Here is a 15,361-nt window from a genome sequence, read left to right on the forward strand (position 1 = left end):
GGGATCTAATTAAACTAAAGAGCTTCTGCACAGCAAAAGAAACTACCATCAGAGTGAACAGGCAACCTATAGAATGGGAGAAAATAATTGCAATGTACCCATATGACAAAGAGCTAATATCCAGAATCTACAAGGAACTCAAATAAATTTACAAGAAAAAAACAAATAACCCCATCAAAATGTGGGCAAAGGATATGCACAGTTTTCAAAAGAAGACATCTATGCAGCCAACAGACACAGGAAAAAATGCTCATCATCACTGGTCATCAGAGAAATGCGAATCAAAACCACAATGAGATACCATCTCACGCCAGTTAGAATGGCAATCATTAAAAAGTCAGGAAACAACAGATGCTGGAGAGGATGTGGAGAAATAGAAATGCTTTTACACTGTTGGTGGGAGTGTAAATTAGTTCAATCATTGTGGAAGACAGTGTGGCAATTCCTCAAGGATCTAGAACTAGAAATACCATTTGACCCAACTATCCCATTATTGGGTATATACCCAAAGGATTATAAATCATGCTACCTACTATAAAGACACATGCACATGTATGTTTATTGCAGCACTATTCACAATAGCAAAGACTTTGAACCAACCCAAATATCCATCAATGATAGACTGGATAAATAAAATGTGAGACATATGCATCATGGAATATATACAGCCATAAAAAAGGATGAGTTCATGTCCTTTGCAGGGACATGGATGAAGGTGGAAACCATCATTCTCAGCAAACTATCACAAAGACAGAAAACCAAACACCGCATGTTCTCACTCATAGGTGGGAATTGAACAATGAGATTACTTGGACACAGGGTGGGGAACATCACACACCGGGGCATGTTGCGGGGTGGAGGGCTTGGGGAGGGATAGCATTAGGAGAAATACCCAACGTAAATGATGAGTTGATGAGTGCAGGAAACCAACATGGCACATGCATGCCTATGTATCAAACCTGCACGTTGTGCACATGTACCCTAGAACTTAAAGTATAATTTAAAAAAAAATACTTTTGCTAGTGGAGCCACAAATGAATTGAAGTAGGTAGCTTAAAAAAAAAAAGTCTGTTAAGAGGGTGAAAAGAAAAGCTACTGGGAGAAAATATTTGCAGACTACATATCTAACAGGAGACTAACATCTAGAATGTATAAAGATCTCTTGAAACTGAACAGAAAAAAAATGAAGGATCCAATTAGAATATGGGGAAAAGACGTGAGATGCATTTCACTGAAGAGAATAGATAGGTGGCCAGTAAGCTCATGAAAAGGTGTTCAACAGTATTAGCCATTACGGAAATGCAAATTAAGCCAAGTAAGTTATCACTCCACACTTATCAAAGTAGTTAAAAATAAAAAATAGTGACAACCCTAAATACTGGCAAGAACACAGAGAAACTGATCACATTGCTGGTGGAATACACAGTGGTATCCCTCCTCTGGCAAATAATTGGGCAGTTTCTTAAAAAAAACAAACATGCAACTACCATACAACCCAGCAAATGAACTCTTCAAAATTTATCCCAGAGAAGTAAATACTTACGTTTACCAAAAAACCTATATGTGAATGCTCAGAGCAGCTTTATTCATAATAGCCAAAAACTAGAAACAGCATAGATATCCTTCAACAGGTGAATGGTTTAAAAAAAAAAAAGTGGTACCTCTATACCACGGAATACTGCTCAGCAATAGAAAAAACACAAACTGATTGCTTCATGCAAAACCTGGAGGACTCTGCAGAGCATTATGCTGAGCAAAAACAGGTCAATCTCAAAAGGTTCCATTCTGTACTCTACCATTTATATGACATTCTTGAAATGACAAAATTATGGAAATAGAGACCAGATTAGTGGTTACCAGGGGCTACAGAGTGGGTGGGAGCATGAGGGCATAGGATGTGGCTATAAACAGGGAAGCTGAGAGGACCCTGTGACGATCTGTTTTGCATCTTGGCTGCATCAATGTCAATGTGCTGATCATACTAAGATACTGTACTATAGGTTTGAAGAAGTTAATATTGGGTGGAGGGGACTAGGTAAAGGGTATGCAGGATCTATCTGTATTATTGTCCACAACTGCATGTGAATCTACAGTTATTTCAAAAAGTTTAATTTTTTAAAATAACTATTCTTAGCTTTCCATCTGTTCAAAAGCAGGTGGCAGGCTGGATTTGGCCCACAGGCTGTAGTAGTTTATAGAGTTTAGTGCAAACACCAAGAAACACTGTATGTTCATTCAATGGTGTTTTAAATGCTAAAACTACAGAGATCCAAACAGAGAGGTCCTCAAATGCGTTTTCAGTCATTTGGTTCTTATAATTGCAATAGTGGTTTCTCTACAGGGACAATGTCCATCCCAATCCTAATTGGGAGGGGATAGGAGCAGTGGGTACGTAACGTCTAGATTTGGAATATTCAAAATCCTCTTTGTCTTGTTTTAATACCAGCACCGTGAGTTCACCTTCTCCAGTTATATGCTTCATGGAAGCTTGTGTGTTTTATTCAAACGTGTTGCAGTCCAGGTAAATATGATTGTTCTTTGAAAAGGAGTTCTGTTTGAATTGCTTACATTGGTTTTAACTTTCTCAGCCTTTCCATTCACAATCTGTTTTGGCCACTGTGCAGCAGAAAAACAAATTTTAAACCATATTTAAAACATATATATTCACATTCACATTAGGAAGTTTATTTTGATCCAAACAGCAATCATTATTCAGTCATTCAGTATGGTCTCTGTTTCCTTTGCATCGCTATTTAATGTTTCCTTATGTTGGCTTCTGTCTTTTAAAAAATATATCATGATCCTTAGCCATCTGCTTGTATTTAAAAGTGGTACACTAAAAAGCTCTGTGCCCATGGGTGGGCTCAGTGGAATTTTACTAACCTGGAGGAGCTTTACTGGAATCCAAATAGATTTCTTTGGGTAGCCGTCAATGTTAGTGTCTTTAGGTCTCTTCTCTTGGATCTGTTACATTTCTCAAAGAGGCGGCTTCTACTTTTCTGTCTGAAGGGCATACTCTTCCTTGCCACATTCTGGGGGGCCAGGTGGGGAAAAAAAAGGTTGAGGATCTCAGCATTTGATATGTACATTACTTGAGCACATATTTTTCATACAAGACTTATTCCTTCAACTGTACCTGGTGCCTTCAGCCAAGAGACTCTGTGTTCTACTCTCTCTTGAGAATGAATCACCTGCCTTCTGCCATGGTTAGGGAAAGAATCTGGCATTTTAACGAGTTCTCAGACTGACTTTCTACCATCTTTTTTCTAGCTTTACCTTCACAGTCACTTCCAGAATAACCTGGATATACCCATTCCTGAGCTTTGTGGGGATCTGCAGTGCCAGTCGGGCTGCTTTTGAGATGCTCTCACTGCCAATCATAACTCATTGTTCTCAGGGCTGCTAAGGCAGTTACCACTCATCCCTTTGCTTTCCATTTTTCAAAATGGAGCTGCTCTTACCTCTGCTCCCTTTCTCTTTATGCTAGTGATAGGGACAGGAGACAGAAATTCTAGGCAAGAAAGGCCGGGTCCCTGGCAAAAACCCCACCCTCAAGCTGAAAAGCTGAAACCAGGTCCCAAAATGAGAACTTCTATCCCTGTTTTCCTGCTCGAATGTTGCCTTTTCCTGAACTACACAAGACCCCACCCCTCCCCATCCTGTGCCTATAAAGACCCCAGACTCAGCCAGCAGAGAAGTAGCTGGACGTCAGGACTACAGCTGGATGTCGGAGAGAAGCAGCTTGACTTTAGATGGACAGCTTAACGGCATAGCTTCAAAGAAGAATACAGCTGGAGACAGCCAGACTTCAGAGGAAGATTACCTTCCGACCCCGTTTTGGCTCCCCTTCTCACTGAGAGCCACTTTCATCAGCAATAAAATCCCCCACATTTACCATCCTTCAATTCGCCCATGCAACCTCATTTTTCCTGGACACCGCACAAGAGCTCAGGAGCCACAAGTGCAGATACAAAAGGCTGTCACACTGGCCCTTTGCCCTTGCTGGTGAAGGGCAGCCACCTCATGTGATGAGGCAAAGGGCCCACTGAGCTGTTAACACTTAAGCCATCTGCAGATGGCACAGCTAAAAGAGCACTGTAACATGCCCTCTGGGGCTTTGGGGGTTACAGGTACTCCAACCTAGACACTGCCACAGGGCCTGCATGGAGTTCTCTCCTGCCGGCACCAAAGCAGCCAACCAATTCCAATATTCACACACTCCAGTTCCCACCTCATTTGCTCACGCGCTGCCTCCTGGGAGGAGTTCAGAGCGGCAACCTGAGTAAACCAGGCACCCCTGTCATGAGTCTTGCGAAGGGGATAGGGAAATATACTGCTTCACTAGGAATGTATGTCTTTTTTCCTTTTACTTTACTATGGCTTTACTTTTAGAAGGGAGCATATATTCAACTCATCATCATTAACAGAAGTGTTTATTCAGCCTGAGCCAACACATAGGAATTGTGCTTGTAAGGGTCTAACATATCTGAGTTTGTCAGCATCTTTCTTTTTTTGAGACAAAGTCTCACTCTGTGGCCCAGACTGGAGTGCAGTGGTGTAATCTTGGTCCACTGCAGCCTCCGCTTCATGGGTTCAAGCAATTCTCCTGTCTCAGCCTCCCTGAGTTTGTCATCATTCTTATCCAGTTAAGAGCTGGGACATAGGCTCCTCTCCCATGCCTACTTCATGCACATGGACTCAAGTTATTCTGATTGCAGCTGGGATTTGTTCTTATCATTACTATAGGTAATGACAAAGACTCTAAGGCAGGGGCCAAATCCCAAGCCTAACTTGAAGGAGAAACTACAAGATATCCTTATTTGGATTATGAAATCATCAAAGATATCCTTATTTGGATATGGAATCTTCTTCAAAATCCATTTTATGTTATTTTGTTGTTTTAAATGTTAACAACAGTATTTGGGGCCTATCTTCTCCAGTTCTAGGCTCTCCTAATGCTAGATACTTAATCAGAATCTATCAGGATGCTCCAGGAAGTGGTAGGAGATCCAGCCAGTAAACTCTAAGAACCTTTTCATGTCTAATGTTCTAAAATTCAAATAGGTTTTTTAAGATAGTCTGAAAATCTAACCATGAAATATAGACCTTAATTGCTATGTAAATATGGTTTGGGCTCCATGCAGCAAATTTACATATCAGCAGTAGACTAAATAAGAGCCTCAGGGAGATATTTCCTCATGGTACAGCAGTACAGTGGGGCAGATGGGGACAATGATGGGCAACAGCAGCTAAGCAGAGCTCCTGGGACCCAGTTCAGGGTGGGTCAACCCATGTGGTGGGTCTATCCGGAGGACATGTCACCCTGCCTAGGTATAGGCCACTCACAAATCCAGGGGAAGTTAGGATGGGACATAACACAATGTAATGCATTTCCTCACAGTCCATGGCTGACTTGGAAGTTTGCACAAGGGTAATGGGAATTGGGAGAACTCTTCATATTTATTCAGCTCAACATTTTGGAAAGTTGACAAATTATCTACGTATGCATTTATGTATAAAGCAAAGGATTTAGAGCACGCTGCTTTTTAAAAGCTTTGCCAATTTGATAGGTAAAATGGTATTCTATTGTTACTTGAACAGAAATTTTTTGTTTACAGAGTTGTACTTTTTTTTTTTATTAGCATACTGGTCATTTGCATTTTTCTTTTGTGAATTATCTGCTCTTTCACTTTTTAAAAAACATTTGTTGATATTCTCTTTTAGCTTCTAGGAAAATGAGGTTAACAAGACAAATTCTTTTTGAATCTCATGGAGCTCAGGATTTAAAGGAGGTAAACATACATCAGGTAATTTTTTTTTCTTCTTGTTTTTGAGACAGTCTCACACTATCACCCAGGCTGGAGTGCAGTGCCATGATCTCAGCTCACTGCAACCTCTGCCTCCCAGGTTCACACGATTCTCCTGCCTGACTCCCAAGTAGCTGAGATTACAGGCGCACACCACCACACCCGGCTAATTTTTTGTATTTTTAGTAGAGAAAGGGTTTCACTATGTTGGCCAGGCTGGTCTTGAACTCCTGACCTCGTGATCCACGCACCTCAGTCTCCCAAAGTGCTGGGATTACAGACGTGAGCCACCACACCAGACCAGTAAATAATTTTCATAAATGTTTCTGAAACTTGAAAAAAAATACATAGCCTCTGTTTTTAGGAACAGAGTTTGATATGTATGAGTCAGATATATTTTTTGTCTTCTAAATTCTTATCTTTTATTTACTTGCTCCAACAGCAAGTGGTAGGAGATCCAGCCAGTAAACTCTAAGAACCTTTTCATGTCTAATGTTCTAAAATTCAAATAGGTTTTTTAAGATTGTCTGAAAATCTAATCATGAAATATATTTGCTCCAACAGCAAGTAAATAAAAGATATGGATTTAGAAGACTCAAAGTCTCCAATCACTAAAGTCTCCAATTACTAATACATTTCTGTCTATCACTTTTTGTATTTCCTGTAATGTCTGTTAAGTAAATTTGGTCATTTTGTACATATTCATAATTTCTAGATCTTCATTATAAATTATATACTTTACTTCACAAAGTGCCCTTTATCTCTTTTATGCTTTTTGCTCCCATTCAACTTTATTTAATAGTAAGGTTGTAACCACTGCTTCCTCTTTGTTTTCCTGACAATTTCCTGTTTGTAGATACATATTTAAAGCTATGAATTTTCCTCTGATCTCTGCTCTAATGGTATTACTTTTTTCTAGATGCATCACTGATATACTTTTGTCCATATTTTTACTTTCAACTGCTTTGAAAAACTTTAAGGTATATCTTTTTTATAAGATGTGCATTAGGTTTTCCTTTATATTCCAATTTAAGTCTTTTTTCTTTGAATAAGTATATTCACACCATTTTCACACATATGACAGCTATGTTTGGTCTTGCTTCTGTCATATTTTACATTACACTATATCCATCAATGGTTCAAAATAACTTCCAATGTATATATAACTTTCAATATACCTAACTTCCAATGTATATAGAAGCTGTATAGCTTGTGTTTCCTTCCCTCATGTGTGCTGTCATGATTTCATAAGTTTTTATTTTGTCTTAGTTTTTCCTAATGTTACCGGGGGGTCCTTGCTCCCAGAGTTCCCAAGATGGTGGCGGGCCACTTCCAAGATGGTGGCAAGCCTCGTGTTCTCTGACCTGGGGTTCTTGGCCTCACGGATTCCAAGGAATGGAATCTTGGGCCATGCGGTAAGTGTTATAGCTCTATTAGAAGCCGTGGGTTACGGAAGAGAACTGTGGAACCCAGAGACTTGTGTTCAGCTTGATTAGTATGAGCCCAGGCACTTAGCCATGCAGGAACAATGGCAAGCCTTTAGCCCAATCAGGAGCGGCAATGGGCGCCTTGCTGGATCAGGAGCACAGATCCCGAGGGATGGAAGTCAGCAGCGGGTCTGCGACAGAGAGCAAAAGCTCAGCTAGAGCCATAACAAACAAGGACCAGAAGACTGCAGTTACAAGATTTAATAGAGTGAAAACAGAGCTCCCATACAAAGGGAGAGAACCCAAAGGGTGTTGCCATTGCTGGTTCGAATGCCTGGGTTTATATCCCGGATCATTGTCCCTCCCACTGTGCTCTCAGGCAACAGATGATTGGCTATTTCTTTATCTCCTGATGTTGCCTAATTAGCATTTTAGTGAGCTCTTCTTATTATCTGATTGGTTGTGTGTGAGCTAAGTTGCAAGCCCTGTGTTTAAAGGTGGTAGTGGTCACCTTCTCAGCTTGGCTTAGGGATTCTTAGTCGGCCTAGGAAATCCAGCTAGTCCTGTCTCTCAGTCCCCCATCTCAACAGGAAAACTCAAGTGCTATTGGGGAGGTTGGCCAACTGCTCTGCTTCCTGCTGAATTTGGGCATAGTAGGGGTGGTACAGTTGAGGTTTTCTTGGGAGGGGTGGCTTCGATGTCATTAACATCAGAGCATGAGCTAGCAGGCCGGTCCAGGGGTCTGCAGTACATCTTAGTCATGGACTGCAGCTGGGGCTCCATTTGAAGAACAATTTGTAGTTTTACAGCTTTGATTCTGGAAGAGACAAACTTAACAAGGAGGTTAAAGATATAGGGATTGAAATGTATGGCCTGCAGTGCAGGGGATTATTTCTTTGGCACACTTCACAGGGCCTGACTATCTGCTTGATAGTTTTGAAAAGGCCTGGTCCAGTAAATAATAATTTGGCCATCTGATGGGTGCTATCAATGCCTAAGTGAAAGGTTTGGTAAAGGGTTTTAAGTAATTTCCATTGGTTAGCTGCAGGCAAGCTATCTTTCCTTCTTTGGTGGCTAGCTATCCTGAGAAGAGAAAACTATGTCCTCATGAGGTTCCCCATTCTATTTCTCCTGCTGAGTACTGGGGCTTGGTTTCCCAGAGGGGATTAGCCCATACTAGGGGTCCTTCTATAAGCATTTCTAATGGAGGGTCCTGCCTTGTGGCTCTTTGGGCTTCAATATCTGTTTGGCGGTTCCCTTCTATTTCCCTTTCCTTTCCTTTCTGATGGCCCTGGCCGTGTACGACTGCCACCTCTTTAGGTTTCTGTACAGACAATAATAGTCTCCTAATGGCTTCCTGATGTTTGATTGGTGTTCCCTCGGAAGTTAGGAATTCCCTTTCTCTCCATATTGCTGCATGGGTATGGAGGACTAAGTAAGCATACTTAGAGTCTGTATATATATTTACCCTTTTTCCGTCTCCTAATTCTAGTGCCTGAGTGAGGGCTATTAGTTCTCTCAGCCGAGCACTAGTTCCTGGAATGAGGGATTACTTTCAAGTATTCCGTTATCACTGACCACTGCATACCCTGCTTTTCAAAGTCCTTTTACTACAAAGGAACTTCCATCAGTATACAAGTTGAGGTCAGGATCAGTTAAGGGAACCTCTAAAAGGTCCCCTTGAGCGGTGTAGGTTTGAGCAATTACTTGTTGACAGTTATGTTCTATCTTTTCTTCATTGTCTGGAAGAAATGTGGCTGGGTTAAGAGTTGCACAAGTGCACAGTCGCAGCACCGGCCCTTCAAGTAATAGAGCCTAATATTTAAGTAAATTGTTGTCTGACAGCCACAAGTCTCCTTTAGCAGTGAGTATGCCGTTCACATCATGGATGTTCACACAGTAAGATCTCTTCCCTGTATTATTTTAACTGCTTCAGATACTAAGACTGCTACTGCCGCCACTACCCATAAACAATGAGGCCAACCCTTTGCCACTACATCAATTTCCTTACTCAGGTATGCCACGGGTTGCAAGCTCATCCCTCGGACCTTTGTAAGGACTCCTAGCGCTATTCCTGCTTTTTCCTGTGACATATAAAGAAAAGTCTTGCCCCGTTGGCAAGCTTAACACTGGGGCTTGGGTGAGGGCTTTCTTTAGGGCCTGGAAAGCCACTTCCGCTTCAGGTGTCCACCTTACTAAACGGGTATTGGCTGAGTTTCCTTAATTAGTGTATATAATGGTCTGCCTCTTTCACCGTACCTGGGAATCCATGTTCAGCAGAAACCTGTTATGCCAAGGAACTCTCTTAGTAGCTTTAGGGTTTTGGGATGAGGATAATTCAGTATAGGCTGGATACATTCCTCACTGAGGGCCCTGGTGCCTTTGGATAATTTTAGCCCTAAGTATTTAACCTCCTGTGAGCAGAGCTGAGCCTTTGGTTTGGAAATCTTTTAGTCACAGGTAGCGAGGAAATTTAAGATCCCTTGGGTGGCTTGATGGTGCAAGGTTTCTAAATGGGCGGCTAAAAGTAAATCATCCATGTACCAAAGGACAAGAGTGTCGAGGTATGAGAATTGGCCCAAATCTTGGGCTAATGCCTGGCCAAATAGATGGGGGCTATCCCTGAACGCTTGGGGTAAAACAGATCAGGTGAGTTGAGACGTTGGGTTTGTAGGATCTTCAAAAGCAAACAAGAATTGAGAGTCAGGATATACAGGGATGCAGAAAAAGGCATCCTTAAGGTCCAGGACTGTAAACCACTCTGCTTCCTCTGTATTTGGGAAAGCAGAGTATAAGGGTTAGGTACAGCTGGGTATAGAGGAACAACAACCTCATTGATAATCCTGAGCTCTTGAGCTAACCTCCACTCTCTGTTGGGTTTATGTATTCCTAAATTTGGAGTATTGGAGGGGCTATTGCATGGTTTTACTAGGCCTTGGGCTTTTAGGTCCTTAACAATCTTTTGGAGTCCTTGTTGGGCCTTGGGTCTAAGGGGGTACTGCCTTTGGTAGGGAAAGGAGGCAGAATCCTTTAGTTTAACTTGAACAGGATGGGCACCCTTTGCTCGTCCATATTGTCCTTCTGTTGCCCATGTCCTTCTGTTGCCCAGACTTCAGGATTAATTCCTTCCTCAAGCACAGGATAACAAATGGGTGTTCCTTCTCCTATGTTCAGATGTATAATGGCCCCTGCTTTTGCTAGAATGTCTCTCCCTAACAAGGGAGTGGGGCTTTCAGGTATAATTAGAAAGGCATGTGAAAAGAGTAAAAGCTCCACAACTTAGTGGCTGGGAGAAGTATCTAGTGACTGGCTGTCCTAGGACCCCTTGGATAGTGAACCCCTTGGAAGACAGTTGTCCCGGACAGAAGAGTAAGACTGAGAAGGCTGTGCTAGTGTCCAGGAGACAGTTAACCTCCTGGCCTTCAATGGTCAAGCATACCTGGGGCTCTGTGAGAGTGATGGCATGGGCTGGCGCTTGCCCCGGGCACCCTCATTCCTGCTGCTGGATCATCTGGTTAGTGGCTTCTGATTCAGCGGACCTTCATCCCCTGGGGCTGTAGGCCTTCCAGTGATTCCCTTGACATAAGGGGCATGGACAAGGGGGCAGCTTACTTCTACTTGGACAATCTTTTTCAAAGTGTCCTTGTAGACAGCACTGGAAGCAAGCCCTATTAGGCATTCGATTTGCCCAACTTTTCCCTTTTCCAGAGCCTCCAAAGTCTGCTTGCCTGAGGGCCATGACTAAAGCGGTGGCCCTTTTTTAATCCCATTTGTCCCGTTCTGCCTGCTCCTCCTGATCTCTATTATTAAAAAACGAGGTTGCCAAGTTCAATAGGGTTTCTAAGTTTTGCTCCGGGCCTAAGGTGGACTTTTGAAGTTTTTTTCTAATGTCTGCAGCTGACTGAGTAATAAACTTATCCTTTGAGATTAGTTGGCCTTCAATAGAGTCAGGTGACAGAGAGGTATGCTTCCTCGCTGCCTCCCTTAGTCTCTCCAGAAAGGCAGTAGGATTTTCTTCCCTTCCCTGTGTTATAGTGGACATCACTGAATAATTCATAGGCTTCTTCCTAGTTTTCCTTAGTCCTTCTAGCACGCAAATTAGCAAATGTCTGTGGCACCAATCTCCATGTTCTGATTCTGTGTCCCAGTGAGGGTCTACGCTGGGAACTGCCTTCTGGCCTGTAGGGAATCGTTCTCTTTCCTCTCTTGTCATTCTATCATTGACCTGAGATACCAGAGATCGCCAAACTCTCGGGGCGCAGTTATGGTGGCACTTCTCTCATTTGGGGTTAGTGTCTGATTTAGCAGTAACATTAGATCTCTCCATGTCAGATCAAAGGATTGTCCTAACCCTTGTGAAACATCAGCATAGCCATCAGGGTTATCTGAGAATTTACCTAGGTCTATTTTAATTTGCTTTAAGTCTGAGAGAGAAAAAGGTACATGCACTCTGGCTGGGCCGAATTCCCCTCCTCCCACCGCTTGGAGGGGGCATAATTGGGGAATATTGGCACTCTTTGGTTCATTGTTTACCCCTTTTTCTATCTCCTTTTGGACGGTTTGGGTTGAAGGGGGGGTCCTTATTAGTTGGGGAAGGAGTCAGGGGGACACTGGGGTAGGGAGGTAGACTGAGGGTTTCCTGTAGGGCATAAATCACACTTTTTACGTAACTGTGAGTTATCTCTTAATGAAAAGAAAGTTTGTACATATGGCACTTCACTACATTTGCCTTCTTCTCTACAAAGAGGTCTAGCTGTAAGATGGTGTTACAATTTATACTTCCCTCAAGAAGCCAGGTTTCTCCCCCTTGAGGAAGATATTGTGGCCAGGTGGTACTGCAGAAGAATATGTCTTTTCTTTCTTGGCACCTGAAGGTCATATTGGTCCTAATCCTCCAGAATACATCTTAGGGGCGTTTTTGCCTTCGGCGGGGAACATTTCCCATCCGAAAAAATAACATAGGGATGCCAGCGCCCCTAGTCATTTTCCAATGAGCATCAGTCCTAGAGCATCCTCTATGGTCCTAACGCTTATTCCTTTTGAGGGTGTGTAACCACCCATGGACCTCTGCTTATCGGATTAGTTACGCTCACCGATGTAGCAGTCCTGCACCTGTTTTCCCGCCTCTCTTGACCACAAAGAAAGGGGTCCGGGCTGCTGGATTCTAGCGGTCTTTTATCAGCGTGCCCAACATTGCCTTTGCGCTCAGGGGTGAGTCCTAGACCTGGGCTGGGTTCCTGAGTATTTCATAACAACCCAGCTGCCCCATCAAGATGCATTCGCATAAACAACAGTTCTTATGCAAATTCATTTCAGAGAGCATGTAGTGAACCTTTGCAGTCATGACTGAGACAGTGTTTTGATTCTATAAGTACTTTAAGGCCTGGCTGAGTGCAAACAGCTCGCATGTTTGAGGAGACCAATTATTAGGCAATTTTTCTAACTCTGCTTCCACAAGAGTCTCCTTACCAATTACTGAATACCCATTGTGGTTTCTTCCTCAATCACCTAGGAGGAACCATCTATTTTCCTGTCCTGAAGGGACTTCCTCCTAGGTCTGGTCGGACCTTTGTATGGTAATTAAGATTTAAATTCCCTGTTGAGAAATCTGCTGGGTTAAGGGAATTATCAGTGGTTGGAGGTACATTACCCTTTCCTAACAGAATAGCCCCACACTTTAAGATTTTTGAGTTAGTAAGCTACCTTTTTGCTTTTTTGACTTAGAATAATTCTGAACTGGTGAGGTGTGCTCACAACAAACTTTCCTCTAAAAGTTATTTTTCTACTTTTAGCAAAGCAGTTGCCACTACTGACTGAATGCATTTGGCCCATCCTTGGGTTACTGGGTTAAGGATTTTTGATAGGAAAGCTACAGGTTGTCAGTGGCCTCAGTGCTTTAGGGCTACACCCTTATTTACACTGACAACAAAGTGGCATTGGAGTGTTATAGGGTCACAGACAAGACCTTCAATTATCAATTACAGGTTTTAAATTTACCATGGCTTTTAAAGGAATAGGGCACACTTTTTTTTTTTAACTATTTCCATCTTTTTCTTTTTCTCTTTGACTTCCTGTTTCTCTCTCTCTCTCTCTCCCCCCATCTCTCTCTCTTAGCCATTACAAACTTGGGGCCCTAGCAAGGGTGGTGGGTAATGGGTCCCACATAACTGCCCATGTCGAGAGCTTTATACCTAAATCGGGAGGGATATCAGGGATAAGACTCCCTGGGTTTATAGCCTAGATGTCTAAGGATGCATCCTAGAGCTTCCTTAGATCCCTTTGGAGATATAACTTGCTAAAGGAAATGAAAGTCTGAACCATGAGTACCTAGGAGGCAGGGATCAGAGGAAGTAGATTCAGAGGCAAGGAGAATTTTGGGGCTACACTTTCAAGAAAGTTGTAGTCCGGACCCAGGAGGTATGGGTCAGAAGGAAAGGTAGAGGTGCACGCATGGTTGACTGTTGAGTAGAAACTTCTGGCTGTGACATGATCTCAACCGGCTACTGCTGGGAGTTCGGGACAACAGCTTTCTGCTACTAGTCGGCCCTCAGCTTCCCCAAGAAAACTGAAAGTGGAAGCTGGCTCCAGGAAGACCAATGTGTCCAACCCAGAGGGTTGGGGGTTAGAAAGCCCTTCCCCAGATAGCCTCACACCTGAGTCTTAAGTCTGGCGGCCACGCTAATTATTTTTAACTGGCTGACAGGTGCCCGGTATTTTCCTCCACTTTCCAAGGAAGGATAGGACAGAATAGCAAGCGAAAGTGGTCCAATATTACTCACCACTTTGAAGGTCCTTTCGTGGCCACCAAAATGTTACCAGCGGGTCCTTGCTCCCAGAGCTCCCAAGATGGTGGTGGGCTGCTTCCAAAATGGCGGCAGGCCACTTCCAAGATGGTGGCAAGCCTCGTGTTCTCTGACCTGGGTTTCTTGGCCTCACGGATTCCAAGGAATGGAATCTTGGGCCATGCGGTGAGTGTTATAGCTCTAACAGAAGTCGTGGGTCACGGAAGAAAACCGTGGAACCCAGAGACTAGTGTTTAGCTCAATTAGGATGAACCCAGGCATTTAGCCATGCAGGAACGAGAGCAAGCCTTTAGCCCGATCAGGAGCAGCAATGGGCGCCTCACTGGATCAGGAGCAGACCACCAGTGGTGGATGGCGAGCGAAAGCTCAGCTCGAGCGGTAACAAACACAGACCAGAAGAGTGCAGTTGCAAGGTTTAACAGAGTGACATAGAGTGAAAACACTGCTCCCATACAAAGGGAAAGGACCCAAAGGTTGTTGTTGCCGGCTTGAATGCCTGGGTTTATATCCCGATCATTGTCCCTCCCACTGTGCTCTCAGGCAACATATGATTGGCTATTTCTTTACTTCCTGTTGTTGCCTAATTAGCATTTTAGTGAGCTCTCCTTACTATCTGGTCGTGTGTGAGCTAAGTTGCAAGCCCTTTAAACTACCTGTTTAAAGGTGGAAGCGGTCACCTTCCCAGCTAGGCTTAGGGATTCTTAGTCGGCTTAGGAAATCCAGCTAGTCCTGTCTCTCACTAATGGCTACTTTGTTATTTTTTTTCTCTTGTTTTTTGTCAGGAAAGGTTTTTCATTTGTTTTTCAAATGATCATTATATATTTCATATAATTTCCTGATTTTTCCTTTTAATTTCAGCTTTTATTTTAGATAGTGAGTACCTATGCAGGTTTGTTACATGGGTATATTGCACCCAGGTAGTGAGCACAGTACGTAGTAAGTTTTTCAACCTACACACCTCTCCCTCCTTCCCCCCTCTAGTAGCCCACCAGTATCTATTGTTCCTAAGTTTTACGTCCATGGGTGCTCAATGTTTAGCTGTCACTTATAAGTGACAACATGGGGTGTCTGGTTTTCTCTTCCTGTATCAGTTAGGATTATGTCCTCCAGCTCCATCAATGTTGCTACAAAAGACATTATTTCATTCTTTAGGCTGCATAGTATTCCATGTACCACATTTTCTTTATCCAGTTCACACTGATGGGCATCTAAGTTGATTTCCCATCTTTGCTATTGAGAACAGCATGGCAATGAACATGCGTGCGTGTGTCTTTTTGATATAATGGTCTATTTTCCTTTGGGCATATACCCAGTAATGGGATGG

The 15,361-nt window shown here is 42.9% G+C and overlaps 1 protein-coding gene across 5 annotated transcripts in view; it reads right to left on the reverse strand.

Moving 5' to 3' along the window:
* The window catches only part of LOC144334445 (uncharacterized), a 176,713-nt gene that overhangs the window by 81,835 nt on the left and 79,517 nt on the right, over window positions 1–15,361 (reverse strand). For all 5 annotated transcript variants that reach the window (XM_077964191.1, XM_077964192.1, XM_077964202.1 and 2 more), the window contains one exon: window positions 2,884–3,032. The gene's annotated coding sequence lies outside the window, so the exon portion shown is untranslated. The remainder of the gene's footprint in view (window positions 1–2,883; window positions 3,033–15,361) is intronic.

The sequence above is a fragment of the Macaca mulatta genome, chromosome 14 (assembly GCF_049350105.2).
Source record: "Macaca mulatta isolate MMU2019108-1 chromosome 14, T2T-MMU8v2.0, whole genome shotgun sequence".
NCBI lineage: Eukaryota > Metazoa > Chordata > Mammalia > Primates > Cercopithecidae > Macaca > Macaca mulatta.